This window comes from Arvicanthis niloticus, chromosome 1 (assembly GCF_011762505.2).
Source record: "Arvicanthis niloticus isolate mArvNil1 chromosome 1, mArvNil1.pat.X, whole genome shotgun sequence".
In the NCBI taxonomy this organism is placed as follows: domain Eukaryota; kingdom Metazoa; phylum Chordata; class Mammalia; order Rodentia; family Muridae; genus Arvicanthis; species Arvicanthis niloticus.
In genome coordinates, this window is record NC_047658.1 from 84228180 (window position 1) to 84255736 (window position 27557).

Below are 27557 nucleotides of genomic sequence, written 5' to 3' on the forward strand. Positions count from 1 at the left end.
GGAGGGCGAATAGGGTGAAGAACTCGTGAAGGGGGGACCAGGAAGGGAAGCAACATTTTTAATGTAAATAAGTAAGATAATTTAATAAAAATATTAAAGCATGAGGATACTAAGTTGCTTGGGTTGGGGCTGTATTTGGAGGAGCTGAGGGATGGGTGACTCTGATCAAAATACAATGTATGAAATTCTCAGATAATTAATAATTGTTTTTTTAAAGAAAAGTTTTTACTGCCTTAGACTAAAGTTAAATTCCTTAGGGGTTCACACTGTAGCTCTTCCTAATACCTCCACTCCAATTTTGCTCCGTTTTTTTGCATGCTTCTAACTGTGATTTAGATGCCTTCGTAAGCAGAGTCCCCTCTCTGGAAGCTTCTTCCATTTATTGATTGATTGATTGATTGATTGATTGTTCCAACTACCACCCATTGGCAGAGTCCCCTCTCTGGAAGCTTCTTCCATTGATTGATTGATTGATTGATTGATTGTTCCAACTACCACCCATTCTTCTTTCCAGTGCAGCTCAGACCCTCATCTGCTTGTTTCCCAAGCCCACCCCAAGAAGGAAGTGATATAGGGTCTCCATTGTCCAGGGTGATGCCTGATTCCCAGTGGACAATTCTGCAAATTTCTATTCAGAAGCTACTCACTGTAGACAGGAAGGGTCAGAGAGTGAGGACCACAGGTCTTGCAGACTTCTGAGACCAGCTAGTGGCATTTTCTCTCTCTCTCTCTCTCTCTCTCTCTCTCTCTCTCTCTCTCTCTCTCTCTTTCTTAGATTTATTTATTTATTTTATGTATGTGAGTACACTACAGCTGTCTTTAGACACACCAGAAAAGAGCATCAGATCCCATTACAGATGGTTGTGAGCCACCATGTGGTTGCTGGGAATTGAACTCAGGACCTCTGGAAGAGCAGTTAGTGCTCTTAACCACTGAGCTAACTCTTAGCCCCTAGTGGCATTTTATTTGTGGCTGTCATTATTATATTATAAACTCAGGGTGGGAGGTTGACAGGAGTCCTCAGCAAACACTGAGACACCCACTTTCTTTGTCATAGCTTTCTTGTCCCCAGTTTATATGAAAGATCTAGCGTATTTTACCCAAAGAAAATCTTTTCAACTGTACATTTGATTAGTGACTAAGTTTAGAATATTTGGTGAGCTCAAAAATTAAACAATCCCTCTTAAAAAACAAAAAACTCAAAACAACAAACAAACCAACCCCCTCACCCCCCCCCCAAAAAAAAAAACAAGAAAAAAAATAAGCTGATCATGAAATGGGCAAACAAAACAAACAGATGGCTTTCAAGAGATGAAGTTTAAAAGCAGTCAGTAAATAAGTGTAACATGTCCAACAACCTTAGCCATCAGGGAAATACAACATATCACGAGGACACGTGCTCCACTATGTTTATAGCAGCTTTATTCGTAATAGCCAGAAACTGGAAACAACTCAGAGGTCCCTCAATTGAAGAATGAATAAAAAATAATGTGGCATATCTAGACAATGGAATATTATTCCACCATGAAAAGCAAAGACATCATGGATTTTGCAGGCAAATGGATGGATCTTCATAATATCATCCTGAGTGAGGTAACCAGACATAAAAGAACATGCACTTGGAAGGGAGAATGGAATGGTTCTGGAAGCAGATGGGGGAAAGAAACTGGGTGGGAGAGAGGATAGGGAGGGCAGTGGGGGAGTTGGGGCCGAGTATGGGGAGGGACAGAGGGATGGCCTGATGACCATGAGAATGAATGGAAATCTGCAACTGACAGGGGTGGAGAGGTGGAGGATATTTCCAGGAAGAGACACAGACCTGGGAGAAGGGAGACACCCAGGAATCAATGTGGGTGACCTTAGCTGTGACTCACAGCATTGGGGACATGAAAACTGAAGAGGCCACCTCCTGTGGCCAGGCAAGAACCCCAGAGGAGCTACAGGGATACCAAGCCACCCACAAAACTTTCAACCCAAAACTTATCCTGTCTACAAGAAATGCAGGGACTGGGAATATAGCAGAGACTGAGGGAATGGCCAACCAATAACCAGCCTACCTTGAGACCCATTCCATGAGTAACACCAATACCTGACACTATTAATGATGTTATGTTATGCTTGAAGACAGGAACATGTTGTCCTCTGAGAGGCTCCACCCACCAACTGATGCAGACAGATGCAGACACCCACAGCCAAACACTGAATGGAGCTTGGGGACTCTTATGGAAGAATAGGAGGAAGGATTGCAGTCCAGAAGGGAATAGGAACTCCACATGAAGACCAAGAGAATCAACTAACCTGGACTGTTAGGGCCCTCAGAGACTGAACCACTAACCAAAGAACACATACAGGTTGGACCTAGGCCTCCCCGCTCATATATAGCAGATGTACAGCTTGGTATTCATGTGGGTCCTTGACAACTGGAATGGGGCCTATCCCAAAAGCTGTTGCCTGTATGTGCGATATGTTCTACTAGCTGGGCTGCCTTGTCTGGTCTCAGTGGGAGAGGATGTCCCTGGTCCTGCAGTGACTTGATGTACCAGGGTGGGTTGGTACCCAGGGAGACCTCGGAGAAGGGGAGAGGGTTGGAGGGAGGAACTGTGTGAGGTGGGGACTGGGAGGACAGGGTGCGATTTGGATAAAAAGTGAATAAATATTGGGAAAAAAAGAAATTCCATCGCACCCCAGTCAGAGTGGCTGCCCTGCAATGCAGGAGCACCAGGCTTGTTCATAGGTGGAGCCCAAATAGTTTAGTTTTGAATAGACTTATGCATGGCTTTGCCCTCTTCTCTGAACCTGGTGTTTGAATTTAGACTACTAAATATGTTTATTACAGAGTAAATAATTTTGCTTAACTGTAACCAATATAGACTTTATTGTTTGTTTTTTAATAGGAGAAAATGTTATTTTGCTTACAATTACGAAGGTTATGGTCACTTGGCCTCCATGCTTGGGTGGAGCATCACGGCAGCAGGAGCCAGTGGAGGAGACTTGTCATTTCCTGCTGGGGAGGAAGCAAACTTTGGGGAGATAGAGATAGAAAGAGGGAGAGACAGAGACAGAGACAGAGACAGAGACAGAGACAGAGACAGAGATTGAGATTCCAGATTCTGATTTCTGGGCATGGTTATGTTTCCCCTTGGATGCTAGGGGTTGAACTCAGCTCCCCACGCTTGTGAAGCATTTGCTTTATTGGCAGAGACAGAGACAGCTCAGGATTATGTTAGGTTTTCTACAGCTGTCATATTTTCTTAATCCAGGCTCCAACCTAGGGTCTTACATTCAACTGAGTCTCATGCTGCTTTATGCTCCAGTCTGAGGCAGTTCCTCACTGCGATCCATCACCTTAGTGGTTGGGACATATGTATCTGAGGTTCGATAGAGCTGGGCTTGGTGAATATTATGTAGGCGTGGTTGTCCTTATCAGCATCAAGATCGTTTCTGGAGATTCAGAAGCAACATTTACGTTTAGATGAATCACCATCTCCAGTGTTCCTGGGACAAGGGTAAGTTCCACCTGGAGATGGCCCTCTGGGATCCAGTGTTCCTGGGACAAGGGTAAGTCCCACCCGGAGACGGACCTGGAATTCAGGTGCTTTGTCAGCGAGTGGTTCTGTCTGGAGGCTGAGCAGACAGATGAGACTTAGCCCCAGGCAGCAGAACTCGGGCTAACACAATCCAGATTCACCTCCTTACTGAGCTCCAAGTCCCAAGCCCATGTGCAGCCAGTTTCACTGGGTAATGAGGCTCTGGTGCTTTTGAGGGTGGCTGACCTTTGGAGCAAATTATCCAAGGAAATCTGATTAGCTAGTTCAGTGGGTTCCTGCAAAATGGATCTCCGTTGTATCCCTGCTCAGAAATGTCATTGTAATTGGACCTCCCTGAGCTCAAAGATCTTCCTCTTGTTTTCAACCTTAGGAAAAAAAAGAAATTAAAAAAGCAAAACAAAACCAAACCCCATCCCAGCAGACACAGCCCAAACCTCTGAAGAACCGTCCTTTGACTTAGAGCCTTTGCTTCCGCACATGGTTCGGAGGTTGTTTCTGTCTGTGTTTACAACTTTATTAATCAAGGGAACAACCCAATCATCATTTAAACAAACAAGCCAAAAGAAAAAAAAATTCCATTCCCAAACAGATGATATGAGCTTAATAGAGATGGCCCAGCCAAAGACCTTAAATAAATAAACCGAGTTTAATTCAAGGGAAAGAGAGTGGGGTGGTAATGACTCGAGGCTGTGTGCCATGCGATGTAACCAAATTCGAAACTCGCTAATTTCATTATTTTAATGGGAGTCTGCATCCCATTCATTAGGCTGACATATGACTACCCATTAGTAACAGTTCATTTCCAAAGCTATGGTGGATAAAGGGTGATTGGAAATGAGCTGGGCCAGGCCCGGTGGAGGCTTAGACTGCTCAGAAGGGAGATTAAGGATGGAGACCTGGAAAAGGGGCAGGAAGCACAAGGAGGAAATCCTCAAGTCCTGAAGAAACTCATAGCATCCAAAGTAGGCCTTGATCTAGGCAACTCTAGAATAAGGTTTAGGTTTTGCAACCTATTAGTGGTATGACCTTGGGCAAGTTACACTCCCACTCTGAACTTCAGTTTGTCTGTCTGCCAACTTAGGTAACAGAAGTTCTTGTTTTCACAGGGTTGCCTGAAAGTACTCACTGATGCGAATCCTTACTACTTAGTGAAGGGTTTGGCAAAAGATGGTACTTAGTACACAGGCTTAGCAAATGCCTGTGGTAGTAATGATGATGATGATGGTGGTGATGGTGATGGTGGTGATGGTGGCCATGATGGTGAGGGTGGTGGTGGTTGTGGTGGTAGTGATGGTGATGATGATGTGGTTATGGTGAACAGTGACAATGGTGGTGCAGCTGATGGTGATGATAACAGTGAGGATGATATGGCGGTCATGGTGTAATGGCTGTAGTGGTGATAATGTTGGCATTAATGTAATGTTGATGACAGAAGTAATTGTGATGTGGTGGTTGTATATGCTTGGCCCAGGGAGTGGCACCATTAGGAGGTGTGGCCTTGTTGGAGGAAGTGTACCACTGTGGGCATGGGCTTTGAGACCTTCCTTTCAGTCTTCAGAATAAGATGTAGAACTTTCAGCTCCTTCTGCACCATGTCTGCCTAGATGATGCCATATTCCCACCTTGATGATAGTAGACTGAATGTCTGACCCTGTAAGCCAGCCCCAATTAAATGTTGTCCTTCTAAGAGTTGTGGTCATGGTGTCTGTTCACAGCAGTAAAACCCCAATTAAGACAGGTGGTGATGATAGCGACGGTGATGATGATGGTGGTGTGACAATGTTGGTGATTGTCATTACTAGATGCCGTCACTGGATCATAGTGTTTTGTGTCTTGAAGATTTTGCTGACGGTTAAACTGAGATTAGTAGAGGTCAAGGAAATTGTCCAAGTACATCTCATCATTGAAATTCTTCAATACAGGATGAAGAGTTTTATCTTTGCATGAAAAAGAGACACAATGCTTGAATGACTTCACATACATACATAGAAACATACAAACATACACATACATACATGCATTTACACATGCACATCACTCATGTACAGATATATAGATAAACACATACATACATGTACACACAATGTATATACATACTCATACACACATACACTTATAGACACATACACATATACAGATAAACACATGCACATATGTACAATGCACATACGTGTGTATACACAGACACAGACACACAAACAGACAAACACACACATACCACCACACACACACATGGCTCAGTGTCAATTGTCTTGGTGAACATGGTGAAAACCTGTCAAACTGGAAGCTGTTTGTTGACAGTCCCTTCTGGTTCTAGTAGCACTGAATACAGGATACTGTACTTATTATAGGAGGCACTCAGCTTGAGCACAGACATGGATAAATGCATGAGTTTAGCAAAGAGTTTTTGCCACAGAATTTTAAAGGATATTATTGCCCTCATTGTCATGGAAACCAAGCAATATCCCAGCCAAGCATGACCTCAGCAAAACCACCTGCACACTATGGAGAGACAGAGGGATTTCTGCAGTGGGACATTTCTGTTGGGTGAAGTCTCTGCTTCATGGTAGAGCAAGTTCTGTCTGCTCAGTGGACTTTTGGTGCTTGAGGGTCCTCAATAGTTATCCATGAATATGGAGGAGTTTGGGTAACTCAGATGTCTTGGCACACAGTACCCACCCCTGCCATTCCTAAATTCATTTCTCAGCTAGGGAAGGCATATTCGTAGCTATAATTTTATTTACAAAGGCCTCTAATCTGGTGTGAACTCAGAAGGCATGTTTGTTTAACAAGTTTCTCAATTAACCAGCCAGAGAAGAACAGAGGGAGGCATTCTGCAGATGTGTGGTGTTCACAGTCCTTCTGACTTTGGAAGTTTTCCTTGTGGGCCATGAAAGAGGGACACAGTCTGCAACTTTCCCTTCCTGCTGTGTTTACTGCTGGGTCTCTTCTAATATTAGATCAAAAATGATTAATAATATTACGTTTCAAGGCTCTTAGATTTGTCAATTTTTTCCCATCTAAAAGCATATAATTATAGATTATTTTTAAAAACCAGAAAAGGAAATCAGCCATGAACCACAATCTAACTTGTCCACAAGCCTGTGGACATATTTGTCAGGACAGTTTTTGTATAGATAATTTTACATGTAATTATGAGTGTTTGTGTTCTGCCTATATAGCATATTACAGTTTATTTTAATCATCATTATGAATCTTCCAAATGTACGTAAGACAAAATATTGTAACAAATCCAACACTCGGATTCATGGTAGTATTCCCCATGTTTCAGTGGGCTGTGCTCTGTACTCTTTTTTTTCTGCAGTGGTTTAAATTAAACTTCAGACTTCAGGGTAGTTAACTGAATCAGTGGCTTATGTCTAGGGGCAGTTTTGATGTCCATTTTCCAGGGGACATTTAGCAGTGTTTGAGAGAGCTTTGGTTGCGTAAGTCGGGGGTGCTGCAAAACTCCCAAGATGTCCAGAGAGGCCACTTCTTAAGGAAGAATCACCTTGTCTCACATGTTGAAGGGGCTTCACAAAACTTCCTGCTACATCTCAGGAAAGGCATGTTTGTAAAATGTTAAACTTTATATGTTCACGGTGATGGTTTAAAGGAGAAATGTCCCCCATAGACTCATGTGGACCACAGTTGTTGCGGCTGTTTGGGGATGGGTAGGTGGTGCAGGGTGGCTGGAGGAAGTATGTCACTCGGGGTGGGCTTTAGGAGTTTATGGACTCTCCCCACTTTTAGTTTGTGCTCTCTACTTTGTGCTGGAGATTGAGATGAGATCTCTCAGCCTCCTGGTCCTGATATACCTGGTGCTTTCTTCCATGCCTCCTTGCTGAGGCGGACTCTTAGTCCCCTAGAACCATAAACCAAAATACATTTTTCTCCCATAAGTTCCTTTGGGTCATGGTATCTATCACAATACAGGGAAAAGTAGCTGATACAAGCATACGTCTTTTTCATTTCTACAAAGCTAATTCCTCAAGACCCATCTAGGACCTAGTTCACAGCCCCCCCACCCCCCAAAAGAATGGAAAGTGTCCTTTACAACTGGTTTTGGGCAAGTCCTTTCTCGTTTTATTAGCACCCTTTAAGGACTCTTATTGTAAATGACTGGGAAATCATCTACCAAATGGATTGATCAAAATTTACTCAAGGATCCAGAGTTTTCAGACACTGGTTTTGCCTTGGGGATTCAAGCAAATTTTATGTATGAAAAAAGTAAGGTCTGCTTCTATTTCACCTTTTATTTCTTTTCTTGCATATGTGCTGCTTGGACTAGCAGTGAACCCCATGCAGGTGTGGAAGTGAGAGTCTGTGCCTTGCTCCCAATACTAGAAGGTTCAATATTTTGCCATTCTTATGATGTTAACTGTAGGTAGAAACCTACACTGAAGAACATTAGAGTAGATACCCCTATTCATTTGTTACAGATAACAAAAGATGTTTAAGGTTCATAGAAAGAAAACTGAGATGAAAATGTTCTTCACAAAAGTTTTATTAGGAGTGTGATAAATCCAGCTATAGGCAACCATGATGAAGTCTTCAGGAGGGAGAGCATCAGGAGAGATGGCACATAGTGATAGGCAGCCTCGATGAGACCTTGAGGTAGGAGGGCTTTGGGGGCAGTGGCCAGAGTAGGAACCCCAAAGGGAAAGAGACAGACCCTCTTAGCATCTTACCATAGGCAGCATCACAAGGTCTTGAAGGAAGAGAGAGACTGCATAATACAAGGGGATTTCTGGTTTGTACAGGTTTCCAGACAGTGTTGTATGTTCCACATTACACGACTTGCTGCCATGCTAGAGGTCATCAAATGAAAATTATAACTTAAGGTTATGTTGCAGTTTCAGTGGGAGAGAGCGGGGAAGGGGGGGACTCAGAATTATGAGGTCTTACCAGGTCTCTATAGCTGGCCTTGAGGGAGAGATTGTAGGGATGTGTCTTGATTTTGGGGAGTCAGAGCAGTAGCTAGAGACCTATGATCTAATGATTTTTACTATCACTGAGTGTTTTTATTTTGAAAGACTGATTTCTGTCAAAGGCTGTTTATTTGAACATCTTGGGATGTTAGCAAGAAAGCTCTACTTGGTGGTGGTATTATTAGTTCCTTCGTTATATCATGGACTTGATTAGCTAGTATTTTTATATCTATATTAATGAGAAATTGACCTATTTTGTTTTTACCTGTAATATCATCACCAGTTTAGTGCAAGGGCCACGCTTCTCGTATATTAAGCTGGTGCCAGCATCTATCTCCTCCTGCATTTTCTGAATTGTTAGAATTGCTGTTGCTATTACTTCCTCTTCGAATGTCTTGTCAAGCTTTCTAGGGGACTACACAAGCCTGGAGTTTTCATTGTGGGAAGATTTTATAGATTGTATTTCATTAGTAGCTAGGATTGATCTGTTTTCTATGTCTTCAATATTAGTCATTTGGGATTTTATTTAATTAAAACAAACAGCCTATTGGCATGCTATTATTTTCATATCTATCATATCTCCTTTTTCATATCTTTTTAGTATCTGTAGGATCTGTAGTGATGATCTGATTTTCATTCTAAATATTGGTAATTTGTTTTCCCCACCCCTTTTTCCTTATTGTAGAAGTTTTATATTTCCCCTTGCTTATAAGTATTTTCTTTACTCTAAGTTTGCCTTGCTCTTGCTTTTTAGCCTCCTTAAGATGGAAGATTGTTTTATATTTTTTCAATATAAGCCAATTTTTAAATTTCCCTCTAAACATGGCATAAAATTTCTCACATATTTAAATATATTTCATTATTATTTAGTTGAAAATATTTTCAGATTTCCTTTCTGATTTCTTCTTTGACCTGCAAGATTGGGTGTTATTTATTAAAAGTGTCTTATTTGCCAATAAGTGGAAGACTTTTCTGTATATTTTCTTATTGACAATTTCAGGGTTTTTTTTTTTAATTTGAATGATTTCATCTTTGAAATTCCATAAACCTGTTCTATGGCTCAGAAAATGTTTTGTTTTGCTGAAACTTACATACGTACTGGAAAGGAATGTGGGTTTTTCTGAAGTTGTTTATCTTTTCTGTTATATTAATTTTTAATGAGTTTTGGGTGCTGTTATTAGGTGCATGCACGTTTATGACTATTCTATCTTCTTAATAAACTGATCACTTAATTTTTTCAGTTCACTGATACAGGTGCAAGCTGTCACTCCTGGCATTTAAATTGGGATTTCACTTGGGTGCTGGGATTTAAACTCAGGTCTTCCTGCTTGCAAAGCAAACACTCTCACCCATGAACAATCTCCTCACCAGCTCTATTTGATACAAAATTTATCTTAGTCATTTCAAAGTTTTAAAAATAATTTCAATGTCTGGATTATTTCTGGGTCTATTTTCTACATATTGCTTTCCCTTAACTGAGGCCACTTATTTTTTTTCCCCTTTAAACAAACCATTAATGTGTATTTTAATGTTTTATTGCATTCTGAAAATTTGGTAAACAGCCGAAGATTGTAAACTGTATTTATTGTAGAAAAAAAAAAAAAGCTTTTAGGATCGAATCCACTGAATGTTATCTCGGCTCAGCCTGGGATTGTCACAGCTCTACTTTTGTCCAGTTTACCAACAGATTTAAATATTTTCATGGTGGGATCATAACTTTCCGTCAGCAGGCTCTGCAATCTTAGCATTTAGGATTCCAGAGACTGCCTGTAATTCAAGGCTGAGCCTGGGCGCCTGGGCCTGGGCAGCACTCCTACCTTTTTGTTTCTTAGTGCCATTCGCTTTGCTCTTTGGACCTCTGAGATCTCCTGTCTTGATTCCCTGCTATGGTCATTCAGAAGGAACAGCCCCGTGAAGACCGAAGTGTGTACATGGGGGCGGGGTCCTCTCTGATTTTCTCTTACTCCAGATGTTGCTGGTGGGTATCTGCATGCAGGCTTAGGGGGGCGTCTCTGCTGGCCGGCCTATCCTTGCGTGTGGATTTAGCTCAGCCCTCCCACTCTGCCTCATTACCTCACTTTGCAGAGACACTGCTGCTTATGACTTTGGAGAGAGGCTTTTTTGTATCTCCTTTCCGGACCCTAGTTTTGATCTGTTACCTTAAGCAGTGCGTAAGACCAGTGGAGAAGTGTAGGCGGGTGGAAGGGGGTCTGTTGTGTTTGCATTCCTGGGGTGTCTGGTCTGGTAGCCTACACATAGCTATTGCTGCTTTGTAGAATTTGGGTGTTTTCTCTTGTACTTGTCATTTTTCTTCCTCTTGTTATCCCACCAAAGATACGACCACTTATATGGCTCTTCCTTCCTCTGAAGTGCTTCTGACTTTCTGAGTTCTTCATGTTCTTAGCTCACTAAATAATTTTTTCTTCTATGTTTTAATTAATCATAATTAAATAATTAAAATTATTTAATTTTAAAAATTAAAAATTAAACAAATTAATTAATTAGTTAACCAACCAACCAATCAATTAATGCGTGTATATGTTGTTAGCATGCATGTGACACAGTCCATATGTGGTGGTCAGACGACGACTTGTGGGAGGTACTTTTTACTTCTACCATGTGGGTTCTGGGGATCAAGCTTCCGTGGTCAGGCTTGATGGTAGGCAAGCACCTTTGCCCAGTGAACTGTCTGGATGGCCTTCCCTCCATTCTTCCCTCTCCTTCCTTCCCTCTCTCCATCCCTCTTTCTAAGTGTTCTTTTATTTAAAAATTAAATTTAAAGTCAACATACACACTAATGGGCCTTGTTATGGCCTTTTCAAACACATATTTCAAGATTCCTTTTTCTAATCTGTTTTCTACTGCTACCCACTCCCCCCTACTCTTTCTGCCCACCTCTTGCAGATCCTCCTCCTCCCCCAGGACACCTCTTCTGCTTCCATGTCCTGTGCCTTTCACTATTTTCTTTCTCTTTCTCCACCTTGAGATCTCTTCCTCCCCTGTCATGGCCTGTTTTCTAGTCTCTCTCTCTCTCTCTCTCTCTCTCTCTCTCTCTCTCTCTCTCTCTCTCTCACACACACACACACACACACACACACACACACACACACACCCCTACCTCCAGGTTCTACACATGAGAGAACACATGCTGTAGTTGTCTTCCTGACTCCTGCTTGTTTTACTTAAAATAATTCCCAGTTCTGCCCATTCTTCTGCAAATGCCACGGTTCCATTCTCCTGTCTGAACGACTTCAGCTGTATATATACGCCACATTTTCCTGTTGATAGGCACCTAAGCTGAACTGATCTGATCTGATCAAGGCTATTCTGAACAGTGCAGCAGTAACCACGGGTGTGCAGGCATCTCTGTGGTGTGTCCACTTAGGTATGCACCCTGAATGCTGTGGTGGTGCCATCGGATGGTAGTTCTATCTTACTTTAGTTGAGGACCCTCATTCAGTTCTGATGTCCACAGTCCACAGTGGCTGCACTAATATTCACTCCCACTAGGGGAGCCGAAAGGATTTACCTTTTACAGAGTTGGGGAAATAGCCCAGAGATTTGAGGATAGGCTTAAAGCTAGACTTGTCTGAGTCTGAAACCTTGATTGGTTGTAGAATTTGGATGAGATTTTTATCTCATCTGAACTCAGTTCACATTGTTATCTGTTTCTGTCAGCTGTGACTGAAATAATGCTGTGTAACGACCTAAAAGCACAGACTTCTTCATTCTTCCTGGTCTGCTGTTCATTTCAAAATTCCATATGATTCTCTCCTAATCATTTATCGAGCAAAAATGCGTTGAATGCCTTCCAAGGTGTTCTTCTGGGAAGTAGACCTAATTAAAAACTACTCCAGGCCTCCCTTTCCTGACTTTATACTCTCAAGAGGAGAGACAATAATCAAATAAATAGAATATATAGTATTCAGTGTGTGTGCCTACACACACACACACACACACACACACACACACCCTGATATAGTAGGGACTTCTCCCATCTCAACTGAGGTCTGATAACATTAAATAGAAAATTCTAGAAATAAAGGTAAGTTTTAAATTGTGTACTGTTCTGAGCAGCATAGTTAAGTTGTGTTCTACCTCATTCTCTCAAGGTGGTGGTGATGGGTCCCACTCACTTGTTAGTCGCTTGGCTCTTTAGAGATCAGCTGTCACAGTCTTGGTTACTCAAGGCTGTGTTGAAGAAACTCTTGTTTTAGGCAATAATGGCCCCAGAGTGTAAGTGTCACAATGCTGGGGGCTCAAACATGCCCAAGCGAAGGTGCAAAGTATTTTCTTTTGAGAGAAAAGATCAAATGTGATTTTTTTTAATTAGAAAAGAATAAAAAGTCACAGCCAAAGTTACTAAGATGAATGGACAGAACAGACCTGCAAGGAAAGAGAGAAATCCAGGCTAGCTTTGCTCTCATGCCTCAGACTGCAAAACCCATCCCTCCCCACAGTACCCACTGTTAAGATGGGGAAATATTTACAATTACTCATGTTTAGAAAAAGCAGTTCAGTAGGAGTCAACAATCCCCCCTCTCAGATAAAGCAGGACCCCTGTAAGGGAGCCGTGGGGAGCATTGTGGGATGTCAGGGAGAGGTGAGCTTCCTGTTGCAATGTCACCCCAGTTCTCTGTGAGCCTCCCAAACCTGGCATCTCGGCTCATTTTCCTGATTTGAGCTGTCCTGCTAGCTCTTTGTTTCACTGTCTCCTTCTAAACTGTGCCCTGGGGGGCTCACATTTCATAACCAAAGCTGCCTATCAAAGCACTTTGCTAAAGAAAATATATTTAGTCTGGAGAGAAATAATCTCTCTCCCTCAGGGACAGAAGCGGCTTCAGTCAGTGATGGTTTAAAATGGCATTTCCCACCCCGCCTGTCACTCACGATTATATTTTTCTTCTTTGTTTAAAATTTGGGGGGGGCGGGGTGAAGATATGAAGGGGCCACCCTAAGGAAAGGGAACATGCTGCGGGGCACCTACTGCACTCCAGGTCTGCCGCTCCAGCTGTGTGCTCAACAGGCTTTGAATGGGGTGGGGTTGTTCCCACTTTCCTAATGGGAAAATGGAGCCTTGTACCTTCTGCAGCTGCAGGACGGGGTTCCTGTGAATCATTCTGACCTCTTCCATCACTCTACCAATCCTTTCGTGTTTTGAGATTGGGTCTAATGAAGCCTAGGTGGGTCTGGAACTAGTTGAGGATGAGGATGGTCCTCTAGCTCCCACCTCTGGAGGACTACAATCCCAAGTTATCCCTACCACCCCCTTTTAGGCAGAGCTGAGGATAGAACCTTGGGGTTTCTGTTATGTAAGGCTTGCAGTGTTCCTGCTTTTCTTTGGGCTGGATGTGAGATATGGTTGTTTGCTTTTCCTTTAAATTTGCATGTATCTGTGGTCATGTATGTGTATCTACAGGTCTGTATGTTTGCATCTCTGTGTGTATATGTCTCTCTGTGTGTTTGTGTGTATGTGTGTGTTGTGTATGTGTACGGCAAGCAAGAGGTTGATGCCAGTAGTCTTCTGTGCATTGGTGTTTTGTTGTTGTTGTTGTTCTGCATATATTTCTTTTTTCTTTTTTTTTAAAGTATAGAATAGAGTTTATTTAGGGCAAGCGGAGGAGAATTAAGAGGGTAGTAGAGACAGAGAAAGGCAGAGAGAGAGAGAAGTAGAGAAGTAGAGAACAACCATAAGCACGTAGAGAGAGAAGGGGGAAGGGAGTGGGGGAGGGGGAGAATGGAAGAGCAAGGGAGCAAGAGCCCAAGAAAGCAAGAAAAGGACAAGAGAACAAGAGAGGAAGGAGGGGGCAAGCAGCCCCTCATATATTTCTTTGTGAGAATGTTGAATCCCCTGGAACTGGAGTTACAAACATTTGTGAGTTGAGTTGTCTTGTGGGTGGTAGGAATTGAACTCAGGTCCTCTAGAAGAGTAGCCACTGCTCTTAAGCCTCTGAGCCATCCCTCCAGCCCCAGGTGTCTTCTATAGTTGCTCTCCATCTTAGTTATTTTTGAGACAAGAGTCTTTTTCTGACCTGGGAGCTCACTGATGTGGCTGGATGGCCAGCAAGCCCTGAATACCTTTCCATCTCCTCCTCTCCAGGGTGGGCTTACAAATGTGCATCATGCTAGGTCCTGGGACCTGAACCCATGTCTTGATGCTTGTGTAGTGGCGCCTTTGACACATCAAGTCATCTTCCCAGACCCCTCCCCCCCTCCCCGATATGCCTGGCTTCTAACCTTTGTGACTAGACCTGGGGTCTGTCTCTCACTTCATTGTTAGTCTGTGTGGTGGGGACTAACTGCTTCCTGCAATAACAGAAGAAGGCGGTCAAGTCTTGGGGGAAATCAAAGAGTTCCCAGGGCACCTGGCAAATGAATGAATTCCACTGATCTTGTTTGCTTCCTTATGGGATCATCCATCATGATTTAACAGCCCAAAGCCCAGAGCAGCTCCAGGCTTGCTTCTTGCCCAAAGCTACAGACTGTAACTCAGGCCTGGAAAACAGGTTTTTTATGCTACTGGTACCTGCACTATACCCATTATTTTGTATTGTACACTGCATTACTGCGTAATTTAGTTTTCCTTTTACCCATTGTTGAGGGCTTATGAGAGGGTTCAATTCCCTCCTTTGCACCTCACCAAGGTAAACACATTTTTGGGATGTAATCTAAGCAGATATTTGTTAGGGCCACTTGTGTTTCCAGGACTAGGCTCTAAAAAGCTCATGGCACTTTCATACTGTTCTATTTGTTTCATTTCATTTCAGATGGTCTTAGTGCAGGGTTTAAACCAACCACACTCCAGGGCAGACCCCGTGCTCAGGAGCAGTTGCCAACACAAATAGGGCTCCATGTTTTTTTTTAAAGGCCTTTTTCTTTTTTAAGAAAGAGAAAGACCATGAAATAGTGTGAGTAGAGGCCGGGAGCAGGGACAGTCTAGGAGGAGTTGGGGAAGAAGTTGGGGGAGGAGTTGGGCAAGGAGAGAATATGATAAAAATATATTGTATGATACTTTCAAAGATAGAATATTAAGAAAAAGCAAGGAAATACATAAAAACATGTTAAAGAGCTAGGTGAAGACCAAAGGCATTGTTACATAGTTCATTAACAACAACAAAACAAACAAGCAAACAAACAACTGTATTAGGAGCTGGAGAGATGGCTTGGTGGTTAACAGCACTTACTGCTTTTGCACAGGCTCAGGTTTGATGCACAGGACTTCCAAGATGGCTCAGAACCACCTGTAACTACAGTTCCAGGGGTTGCTGGTACCCTCTTCTGGCCTCTGTGTCTACTGCATGAACATGGTGCACTGACATAAATGCAGGCAAAATGCTCATACACATAAAAATTTAAAAAAGAAAGATAAACTCACACATGCACATACACCTACATATAAGTAAATAGTTCATTAAAGATAAAAAAAATCTGTGTTAGTGGATCCACTGGGTTTTCTCCATTTCCATCTCTGACTCCTCTACAGAGACTCTGCTTAGTTTTGTACTATCATTCCTTGTCTTTGCTTTATGGGGGATGTGTGTTTGCCAGCCTTGATTGGTTGACTGATTGTAGTGTGAATGCAGAGACATATAACCGGTCCAAGTGTTGAGGATAAGAGACTGCTGTGTGCTCAACCCTAAACAAGACACCTATATCAACCACTCCCTGAAAGGCTCAAGGAACACCATGGAAAAGTGGGAGGGAAGAATATATGAGCCCAAGGATGGGGAGGGGTGTGGTCACATGGTCTTCTGACTCGACATGGCTGCTGTGTTCATAAACTCATTGTAGCTGTGGTCAGATGCACAATACGGAGCGCTTGCACATTAACTGATAAACTATTGACAGTCAATTGTTGCTGGGGGAGGGAAGTCACTTTCTTCAGTAGTGTAGTCACTGGCCAGTTGCCTATGCTCCAGTAAATAAGCTCACTCCAATGCCCACCATAAAACCCTAAAGGGATGTGAAAGTAGAGGGGGGCTTGTGGGAAGAAAAGAGGCTCACAAAAGTTGATGGGGAGAAGGGAGGGTGCCATGGGGGGTATGGTCAATATACACGATATACATGTATGACATTGTCAAGGAATAAACATTCTACTTAAAAAGAGGCCTGTCAAGATGGCAGATCCAGCAAAGGCACTTGCCATGGAAGCCTGAGGGCCTGAGTTCAACCCTGGAAACCATGTCAAAATGCAGAGACAACTGATTCCACAAAGTTCTTCTCTGTCCCCTGACCTCCACAGGTGTGACATGGCAATATATATGTCTATCTATCTATCTATCTATCTATCTATCTATCTATCTATCTATCTATCTATCTATCTATCATCTCTTCATCCATCTAGATAAGTGTGCACACATACAGTTTGGTTGCATAATTTTAAAATCAGCTACCAGTATACAAGCATGGCTTAGACTCCAGACAATTCAAAGGAGCCATCATCCTTTTAGACTAATTATATTCTAGTATTAATCTCTCCTTTGTTCTCTGAGGCATTATCCAGTACCTGTATATACCATATAGGCGAGACATTCCCTTACAGATGTGTGGCATGTGGCTGGCTGCCTGTGGGGTATGAGCAGATGTTGTGCATGCAGTCTCAGGTCCCAGCACCTGAAGGAATATGTTTGTAACCCATTCATCCCCCTCTACCTCTAAGCTGGAGTCTGATGCTATTCTGGTAAGCCTGCTTCAATACTCCAGGAACAAGAAAAAAGTATATGTAAAGAGACACATCCCTGAATAACTGCAAAGTATGGCAGCCTGGAACTATTTCCCTCCACATCCATCTGTGAATGAGAAACCAAGGCACACTTTATTTGAGCCACTGTTTTTGGATCTCTTTTACTAGAGACTCAGCCCAACTTCCAGGCATGATTTGGAATGGAGACCATAGGCTCTATCTCACTGATAAGAAAGTAGGAGGGATTTCCTGTTTCTCATTTGGTGAAGCATTAACACACAAAAGACAGCTCACTGGGATGCTCCTGAGCATGGGTGGGCTCTTCAGCATCCTCCTATTATCTATCATCTGTTGTATCAATCATCTACTATCTATCATCTATCAATCATGTACATACTTAAGTTTCCACCCATCTATCGATCTATCATCTACCTATATTTGTATCATTTATATTTATCTGTCATCTATCTATCCTATCTTCATTCTCTATATAAATCAATATTCTAAATATAATTTATCTATCATTTACTTATAATTATTTATCTATTATCCATACTGCTATCTACTTTCTATCTCTAATTTATTTTTAATCTATATATCCATTATGTATTATTGAACTTTTTCCTATTTATCTGTCTACCTGTTAATCCATCATCTATAATTTATCTATCTATATCTTTATCATCTATCTATCTCTCTATCTCTCTATCTCTCTATCTCTCTATCTCTCTATCTCTCTATCTATCTATTAACTATCTATCATCTATATGTATTTATCTATATGGTTGAAGAAGGAAGAAGATAGCATATTCTCTTCATAACCACAAATCCACAGACGGGAAATAATTTTGATGAGAAGTTATGTGTGGTGGTGAGACCAGGGACTCATGGTTCTGTATTTCAGGGCTCACACACAGCCCCTCTTCATATGTCATTCAAATCATGACTTTCTCATCTGCAATGAGTATTGCAATGCATATTTTATGAACTTTTAAAAATGAATTGAGTAAGATGGTGTATTTAAAGGTCTTGACCCAAGTTCTGATTTAAAAATAAAGATACGAAAGTGTGGGCTGGAGGGATGGCTCAGTAGATGAAGCATTTGCTGCATGAGTATGAGGACCTGAGTTTAATCCCAAGAGACCACGTAAAGCTGTGCATGGCAGGACTCACTTGCCATCCCAGCACTCCTTCGGTGAGATGGGAGGTAGAGACAGGAGAGCTCCTGGAAGCTCACAGGCCAGCTAGCCCTGTGTACACAGTGATAACGAAGAGTCCATACCCCAAACAAGATAGAAGGCAAGGGACAACACCCATGCTGTCCTCTGACTTCCATATGTGGCATGCACAGTGTTCTACCACTGAGCTATATGTCTACCCCATGTAATCTTCCTCTCCAGGTCTAGACTTTTAATCGTGAGTCAGCCGCCTCTGCCAGCTGTGCAAGGCTAGATGTGGTCTGACCCTGTAACTCTTTGGATTCATCTCCTGCCTTTCTGTTGCTATGCTTTCCTCTCACTTCCTTAGGCTTACGGTTCCTGCCAACGCTGTGACCACAGAGCCCTTCCCTGCTTCTGGGTCTGGCAGTTCTGTGCATAATGGGTTCTCACCATCACATCTTGGAGAAAGTTTCTTGCCAATTGTGATTGGCAAGGTGATGGCTTTCTGAGATGTCTGCACCCTAATGTATGGAACATGTAAATACGCTCTGTGATAGAACAAAGGCCTGGATACAGGTGGTGTGATTATCTCCTATCTATCTAGAAAATAGGACAATTACCCTGGAATATCTGTGTGTAATCAGCCCAAAAATCCTGAAAAATAGAATATGGGGAGCAGAGGAGACTCAGAGAAAGAAGTCTGGAGAAGCAGAGCCAGAGAAAGGGTCTGTTGCTGCCTTTGAAAATGGAGGGGAGGGGACCACACATTACTCTTCATGAGGCTAAAAAGAGTGAAAACACAGATTCTCTTCTAGATCTTTGGGAAGGTGCAGCTGGATAGTAAATCGAGTTTTGTCTAGTAACTTGATTTTAGCCTGGTAATTTTAGCCACCTCTGACTTCCGAAGTCTAACCTGTGAGATCACACATGTATGCTGTTGTAAGCTGTTGAGTCTAAGGTAAGGTGGAGCTGTAGGGAACTTGCTAGCCCACAGGACAGCCTGGCTTCCCACACTCTTGTTTTAAGATTGATGTCTTATAGCCCAGGCTGCCCTACAACTCGATGTATAACTGAGGATGACCTTGAACTCCCAGTCCTCATGAACTACCTACCTAGTTTACACAGTGTTGGGGATGGAACCCAGATTCTATAGATGGCAGGCAAGGTCTCTACTCACTGAGCTACGTCCACAGCCCCACCTGCCTTTGTAACACACATCCTCTCCCTCTCCACTTGGAATGATCTCATCGGTCCACTTGATCTGTGGTAACAGGGCATTTCCATGGTTACACAAATGCCCACTCAGCTCATCGGCTAACCTGCTAGTGTCTGGGCCATCCGGCACATGCTCAGCAAATACTTATCGAATGCATAAACGAATGAAAAAGGACAAATGGAAATTTCAGAGCTCATTGCCCTCATCCGTAGGGTTTCTTGTTTTGACAGGCTGTTTAGAATTTCTGAGTGCACACATGGACATGGGAGAATGAATTGGTGAGAGACCACGTGGCAGATTAGTGGGCCACACAAACCAGGAATTCTGGCTAGTGACCAAGTCAAGTCCTGAAATCCAAGTTGTTTTTTGGGAGGAGTTGTAAACAGACACACAGGTGCTGTGGCCAGAGAGTAATTTTCAGGAGCCAGTTTCTTCCTCTCACCACGTGGGTTCTGGGAATTTAGCTGCCAGGCTTGATGGCCAGCACCTTTACCTGCTGAGCCATCTTGCCAGCTCACCAGCCTGTAATTAATGGGCTGTAAATCTAAGTGACTGGTGGGAGGCAGGGATGGGGTGGTGGTGGAGGGGTGAGTGTCCCATGTGTGGCTTTGAAAACTTGGATGGGACACTTGAAGTTTTTAACAGCATGCAACAGTTCAGCTCCCTCACCACGAGACCCGGCCCTCTGCAGTCGCTGGAGTGTGTGTTTGTTTAATTAGGGCACCGAGTAGAGCCTCATCCGGTGGCAGATGTTGCCATGTGTAATGTAATAAATAAAAGTCTTTATAGGACCCAGCAGGCAGCAGAGCCTTCGGTTAGCAGATGGCAAAATATTAAGCTGGCAGAGCAATAACTTAACTGCCTGAATCAGCTGGTCCCTGCCCAGATTTGCTCTGACATGAATCAACTTCATATAGGAAATGTCACTCTGTCTCAGCCATGGTACTCTCACCTGACCTCCCTCCTTTTCCCAGCAACGCCTGTTTTTTACCTTGGTATCCTGTTATTAAAATCAGTTTCCTGGGAGTGAAATCTTGTAGCCCCATTAGGTGGTCGATGAGAGGTGCATGCTGGGCTTGACTGTAGGCTTCTTTTTGGTTGGGGGAGGGTGTGTCATGAGAATGCTGTTGCCTTCCAGGCCCAAGTTAGCCAGACAGTGTGTAACCTTGAAGTTACCTTCAAGCCCTCATGGTACTTGAAGACCATCCCACTTGGAGGCAGAAATCCTCTTGGTGGGGACAGACAGGATGACTGCTAGCCTGGGGTGTCCAGGGAGGAGGAAAAAGAGGCCTTTTACTCTGAAAGCACAGAGCTTGGAAAGAGACTGAGTGCCATCCGTAACATTGCCCAAGGGGCAGAGAGAGGCTGATGAGGACTGGCTTACCAAGTGCCAACTGTGCTGATGTTTGTGTTTATGTGGCTCAGGATGGTTAGGGTCATACAGGGATTCTTGATGAGGACCTCCAGGGCCAAGGACTTCTGTCTTCTCCATAACCCTAAAGAGCAGTATCCATAACCCTACCCCTGGCACCATGGATGCACCAGTGCTGTCCTGAGACCCTGTTGTGTATTCTTGTGGAATTCATTTCCATATGGGGGTGAAGTTCTGAGAGTTGATTTAGCACTACACAACTAAGAGATGCCAGAGCTGAGATGGAACCAATGCTGGGGGTAGCAATTAAATTAACTCGGGGACTTAAGAGTAGAGTTGAGCAGAAAAATGGCAGAAATGAGGAAATTTCTGGAAACCACCCGGAAATGAGGAGGAGGACTGATTCAGTAGAGAGAATATGACACTTTGTAGTTTCTGAAATAACCATGTTCGAGGAAACTCTTTGATCAGCACTAGAAGGACGCTGTCTGGACTTACCCAGGCTCCTTTGGTTGGTAAGAATTGGGGGGTGGTTTGAAGCAGAACACATCTAACCAAAGCTCCTCGCAGAGTTTTTCCAAAGGCTCTTTGAACAGGGATTTTAAGTGTAAGAAACAGTGAAAGCAGAGCTGGGGAGACAGGTCAGCAGTAAGTAGTTATGATGTGCTTGGATCCCCAGAACCCAAGTAAATGCTGCGTGGACATGGCAGCTTACCTGTATATTCAGCCTTTGAAGTCAGAGATGGGATCCCCAGAGCTAGCAGGACTAGCCATATCCAAAAGCTCTGGGTTTGATTGAGTGACCTTGCCTCAATGAATAAGGTGAAAAAGCAATTGAAGAAGATTCCATACATCCACCTGGGTGTCCATGTGCACACATATGCAAACATTCATATACACATATGCATACCACTGTCCTACAGAAATGGAGGGAGAAAAAAGAACAATGTAAATGCAAATGAAGGAAGTGCTTCTAGGGAAGGAATGGGATGATCAGGCTGTGGACAGTATGGATGAAAGGGGGTGTGCATGTACATTTGTGTGCAAATGTGCATGTGGATGAGGGTTCTGTGACACTACTCCTGGAAAGATGTGAACACATGTCTACTCACACCAGATAGGGAAACAACAACATACTAAAGTATAGATTTCACCAAAGTCCAATTGATGAATAAATTTTATTGCTGTTACTTACAGGAATATACTTAGAGGATCAACAGATTTAAGATCGCCTTTTCCGAGTAATTTCATTGGTCTGAGCCTCTTCTAGATATCTTGTCTGGTCTTTGCTTGTTTCAGGCAGTTCAACTCATCTGTGAGTGACTCACAGCAGTGTTTAGTTCTTATATACACATTCTTGGTCAGTTTCAGGGACTTCCTGAAGTCTTGTGTTGTTTACTTCTTGAGCTTAAGGAACTTCTCTGCAGGATTGAATGTCTGTCCTCCCTTTAGAACACGCTGCTGGTTTGCCTCCCTTTTAATAACCTCTGCTTTAATAAGCTTTCCTCCAAGACAGAAGGTCTTAGTCTTAGAAGAAACTGCTACTCAGCAATAGGGGAATGAGGTTGGTTGTTAGAGACAGGGTCTTCAATGCTATGTTGTATGAAGCTGTTTTTTTTTTCTGCAGGCAAAGATGAATTGTTAAAGGTGTTGGGAGCCCCAGCACTTGTGAGGCAGAGGCAGGTGGCTTTCTGAGTTCGAGGCCAGGTTGGTCTACAGAGTGAGTTCCAGGACAGCCAGGACTACACAGAGAAACCCTGTCTCGGGTAAAAAAAAAAAAAAAAAAAAGAAAGAAAGAAAAGAAAAGAAAAAAAGAAAAAAAAGGTGCTGGGAGCCAGCACTAAGCTAAGGCAGACAAAGAACAGTTTGCTTTAGATCCTGGTGACTCTAGCCTTTATGTCCTAAAACATCTTTGGGGAAAATGTCATTGAAGATGTTTTTTTTTGTTACCAAGGTCAGGGGAATGAGAATTTGAGGGAGTCTTGAGTGAAACTTAGATTTCCTTCTGATTTTGCCATCTGGAATGATGGAACATTTGACCAGAGATAAGGCTGGGTGCTGCTGTTCTCCTGGACCCTAGTTCTCAGCATCTGGAATCATTCCGTTCGATTTCTGTGTGTATTTCATTCCTAGAGCCCACGGATAGACAAATTCCTATGTGCAGGCTTCTGAAATAAAGGCACCTGAACTATCAGCTTAGTCTTCTAAGGAAAACTATCTTCCTCTGTAGCCTATCCCTTAACCTATGTCCTTTGTGTCCTTGCCTGAGGTAGGAGGTGACTCTGAAGGACAGGAGTTGCCTATGACCTCTATCTCCTCAGTTTATAAAGGGTTCTGAGGGAGTGAGTTGCAAATATGCCTGTTGCTTATGGGATCACAGGGTCATAGACCCCAGAGTTGGCATCGACCCTTGTTTTATTTACAGTTTAAATATAAAAATATCACAACCCAACCCCACTGCAACAGTAGCACAAGGTTATTATACCATATAAAGAAGATGTAGAAAACTATGACAAACTGGCATCCAACTGAAATCTCAGAAGCTAAAGGCAAATCAGGTTGTTCATGCAGAGGTAGTACTTCATAGCTCACACATGCCCATCAACACAAAATGTTTATGTAATTGGTATCACATGGAATATATAATTTTGCATTTCAATTTTCCATCCTCATAAAATTGGTACCAATTTCTCACATCATTAGATTTCTTTGTAAAAATTTGTGGATGCAGAAAAATATTTCAACATTAAGAGGGGAAAACAGGATTAAAAATTCATAGTTTAGATATGATTTTACTTGTAATAGATAAATATACAAGAACGTCTGCATGCTAAAAATATATCACTCAGGATGGAAAGATGTTGTATAAAATGCTAATAGAGGTTATTATGGAGGTGACTTTTATTTTTCTTTATATTTCTGCACTTCCAATAGTGAATTTTCCATAGTTGCAAAATACTTCAAGAAATTATCTCCCCATTTCATATCCTGGCATGTTTGGTATGTTAAATATTCTTTTATTTGTCCCCTAAGCATCTGAGAGTCTAGACAGTGGCATGTGTCTTGGCACATGTGTCTACTCATGCTTTGCAAGTCTGCCATTTTGCATATGTGGAGACTCAAAAGCAAAACATCTGTGGCTTAATTGAGGTGGTGGGATGGTATGTGTGTTCAAGTTTTTTCTCAAACTCTGTCTTTGCTGGAGAGCCTTATTCTAGTCTCTAGTCCCTCTGAACAGCAAGCCAAGGAATCATTTTGGGTACAGTAATCTTGAATAATGAACCACACAGTCCTTACCTGCTGCCCTTCAGCTGCCTTCAAGCAAATGCTTTGGCTTTTGGGACGAAGAATCAAAGTATGTTCCCGGATGTCATTGACTTTGTCTTTAGGGAATTCTCCTTTTTCTACCTGACTTTTGCATGTCTCTGTCCACTCTGTAAGTGTGGCTGTGATACTCAGATACTCTGTTTAGCTGATTGTAAGAATTCTTGATCACCATCTCAGTGTACCATGAGATGATACATTTGGAGCCCAGCTTAAACCTGATCTCTCTGAGCCTCCCAGATGCTAAGGAAAAAGCCACAGGTGCCTCTGTATTCTCCTATGTATTAAAAAAAATCATACACCACCACATCATGGCCATTTCTGTACACTGTTTTTTATCATGTAGTAGATCACTGAGGTCAGGGTTACATATTCTTTCCTGTGGGTCTCTACCTATCTGCCCTTGTTACACAATCCACTTCCTTCTCCATGGTTACTGGGCCAGTTCATGGCAGCCAGTACTGCCCACCTGGATCTGGAACCTCCCTTTTAACAGGAAGAAGGACTATTTAAAGTTGTAGATATGAGGTGCCAATTCTTTACACAACTTAACAAGTGCTGTGCTCTTTCTGTGTGTCTGATACTATCTCAGTAAACTCTGTCCCCACTTACTCATGAAGCTCTCCTCTCTCCAATCCCTTATGAATCACTTTTTAAGATCATACAACTCTGTAGGATAGTTTTGGTTATTATCCACAAATATCCACTCTCCCCTCCAATGGTGAGTGGAATTTCTTTCCTTCCATAATTTGGAGTTAGCCATATGACTTTTTAGCTAATAGGATGTGGGTAGGTTTGACACAGATGGATTGAAGTTGAACTGAGTTATTGCTCACTTCAGTTCTGCTAAGGCTCACACATGTTGTGTGAGCAACATGTCCCAGGTAAGCTGTTGGTCCCAGTAAAATGAGAAATGGGCTTCACAGATCTAAATGGAACCAATGACTTGTAGCCCAGCTCTGACAAGAGCCACAGATGCACAGATCAAAGAAGAGTTGTCCAATCAGCCACCATAATCATGACACAGAGTACTGCTGCTGAGTTATCTCTTCATGGCTCCAATTCCTATATTTTCACATTATTATACAGTTTTCTCCAAAAAGAGAGGCCATCACTTTCTCTATAATCCAACCATCTGTCTGTCTGTCTGGTATTTGCCTTATGTATAATTTATGTATCTTATATTTATTAATAATTTTTCTATCTACCAACACACATGTGGGCGTGTACACACATGCACACACACATATTTATAGTCTCTCCATACATCCATATCTATCACCTTTCTATCTGTCTGCCTGCCTATCTATCTATCTATCTATCTATCTATCTATCTATCTATCATCCTTGACAATAAATAATTGTTAAATGAATTAATTCCTCAAGAACATTTAGGATATAGTTTGTACTCCATCTATGTTTGCTGAATGAATTACTGAACTGTCCATGCCAGCTTCTATTGTGTCCTAACAAGTGTATCCATAAAGCATCATTGTCACAGGGCCGGAGTGGTTAGCAGTGACACTGTCCCCTCTCCTGCTTTGTCAGATCCTGCAAAAGGTCTTTGCTGTAAAAATACCCACACTGAAAACAGATGATGTGTCAAATCAGTAATTTAAACCATGAATCTGCACTTGTTTAAAGATGAACTTGTTTGGAAGAAAAATGAGAAAAATGCTTGTGTCTGTCCAACAGAGCCCTGGGTAAGGGCATCAATTTTGGTTCCTAGCAGGTCCAGGACATAATAGAAGGAAACTGCTGAGCTCAGCAGCTGAGGGAGCCACTCTTACTTTCACAAACACAGTTTCGGGGATGGTAATCGTATCTATTAGCAAGAGTGACTCCACCATGGGCTTGACAGAAAAATGAACTCTCCCACATTGCAAAATGAGCAAAGTGGAGATCGATAAATCATAAAATTAGTTGAGACATCATCTATCTTTCTTGGCTTCTCCTCTATTCTTGCCACGGTCCTCTGGGACACTAATTCATTTATTGCATTTTTATCATTGGGAAAACATGTCAAGGTTCGGAGGCTTCATTCAGTTAAGAGAGCAGGGGCGATAACGTGTGTCATTAATTAGGTAGTTTGGGGAGGTTCAATCTAAACGCCAGTCTGGACTGACTTTCATAAGTTGAGTTTCAGGACTATGTATGTGTCTTTATCAAAAAAGCAATGTTATTGAAATATGCCCTGAGAGGGAGAGAGGAGGGACTTGTCTGCTCACTCTAGAGAAGCAATAAATTTAGGAACAATCTAGGTGGTCAGCTAGATGTGCTCTGCATTGTCTGACAGCCTTTCTCTTATCAGCATGTAACCAAAGTAAATGTGGGACACAGCCAGGACTAATGTGTTCATGTCACCTGGCAAAGAGCTGCATGCTTGATCCCACGAGGCACACGATAAGCAGATTTTTTTGAAATATTTTATTGTAGTGAACTTAGAATGAGGTGTGTGTTCTTTAAATTATGATTTATTTTATTTTTACATATGTGTATGTGAGTGAATTTGCACGCAGAGGTCAGAGAAGGAATCAGCTTCCCCTGATGCTGGAATTACAGGCTGGCTGCTTGACGTGGGTTCTGGGAACCACACTCCAGTCTTCTGCAAGAGCAGAGAGTGCTTTTAATGGCTGAGCCATATTTACAGCCCAAGATGTGAGCTTTAAACAAATTTTTAGTTGTTCCTTCCTGTGTTGTTGACTATAGGCACTGAAGACAAGTCTTTACAATGCATCTTGCTTAACTGCAATTTTATACTCGGTGTTTGGTGAGCTCTATCTTCTCTTTCTGGCTCCTAGAAACCCCATTCCACTCTGATTCTTGACTCTGCCTGCCTTAGATACTCTATGTATGTCCTTGTGTGACTGGTTTATTTCACTTAGCATGTCATCCACAAGGTTTAACCTAAATCTCATGTTACTGATTTACATTTTTAAGTCTGAGTAATATTCCATTGCATGTGCATATGGCATGCTCCCCCATCCATCCATATGTTGATAGATATTTGGGTCGTACCTTCTTCTCGACTCTGGTGGATAATGCTGTGAAGACCACGGGAGTGAGTGATAACACCTCTGTGTGAGTCATATCTGGATTCTTGATAAATATCCAGATGAGGCATTGCTGGACCATATGGTAGACCCTTAAACTTTATTTTAGGAATCTTTTTGTTCTCCAAGGTGGCTGTAGCACCTTGTATTCACATCAATGGTTTGCATGAATTAGCCATTCTTGTCTCATCTAGATAGCTTTGACTTAACATTTCACTGCAGTTTCCATTTTCATTTGGTGATACTGGTTCATGCAGTTGGGCCCTTTAC

General features: G+C 42.4%; 1 long non-coding RNA gene across 2 annotated transcripts in view; it reads left to right on the forward strand.

Annotated features, from left to right (window-relative positions):
* Window positions 1–27557, forward strand: part of LOC117699048 (uncharacterized) — an 87833-nt gene that overhangs the window by 28643 nt on the left and 31633 nt on the right. The window contains exon 8 of one of the 2 annotated variants that reach the window (XR_013112926.1): window positions 2125–2831. The exons of the other annotated variant lie outside the window; for it this stretch is intronic. This is a non-coding gene — a long non-coding RNA (uncharacterized LOC117699048). Of the gene's footprint in view, window positions 1–2124; window positions 2832–27557 lie in introns of those variants that run through there. 2 annotated transcript variants of the gene reach the window in all.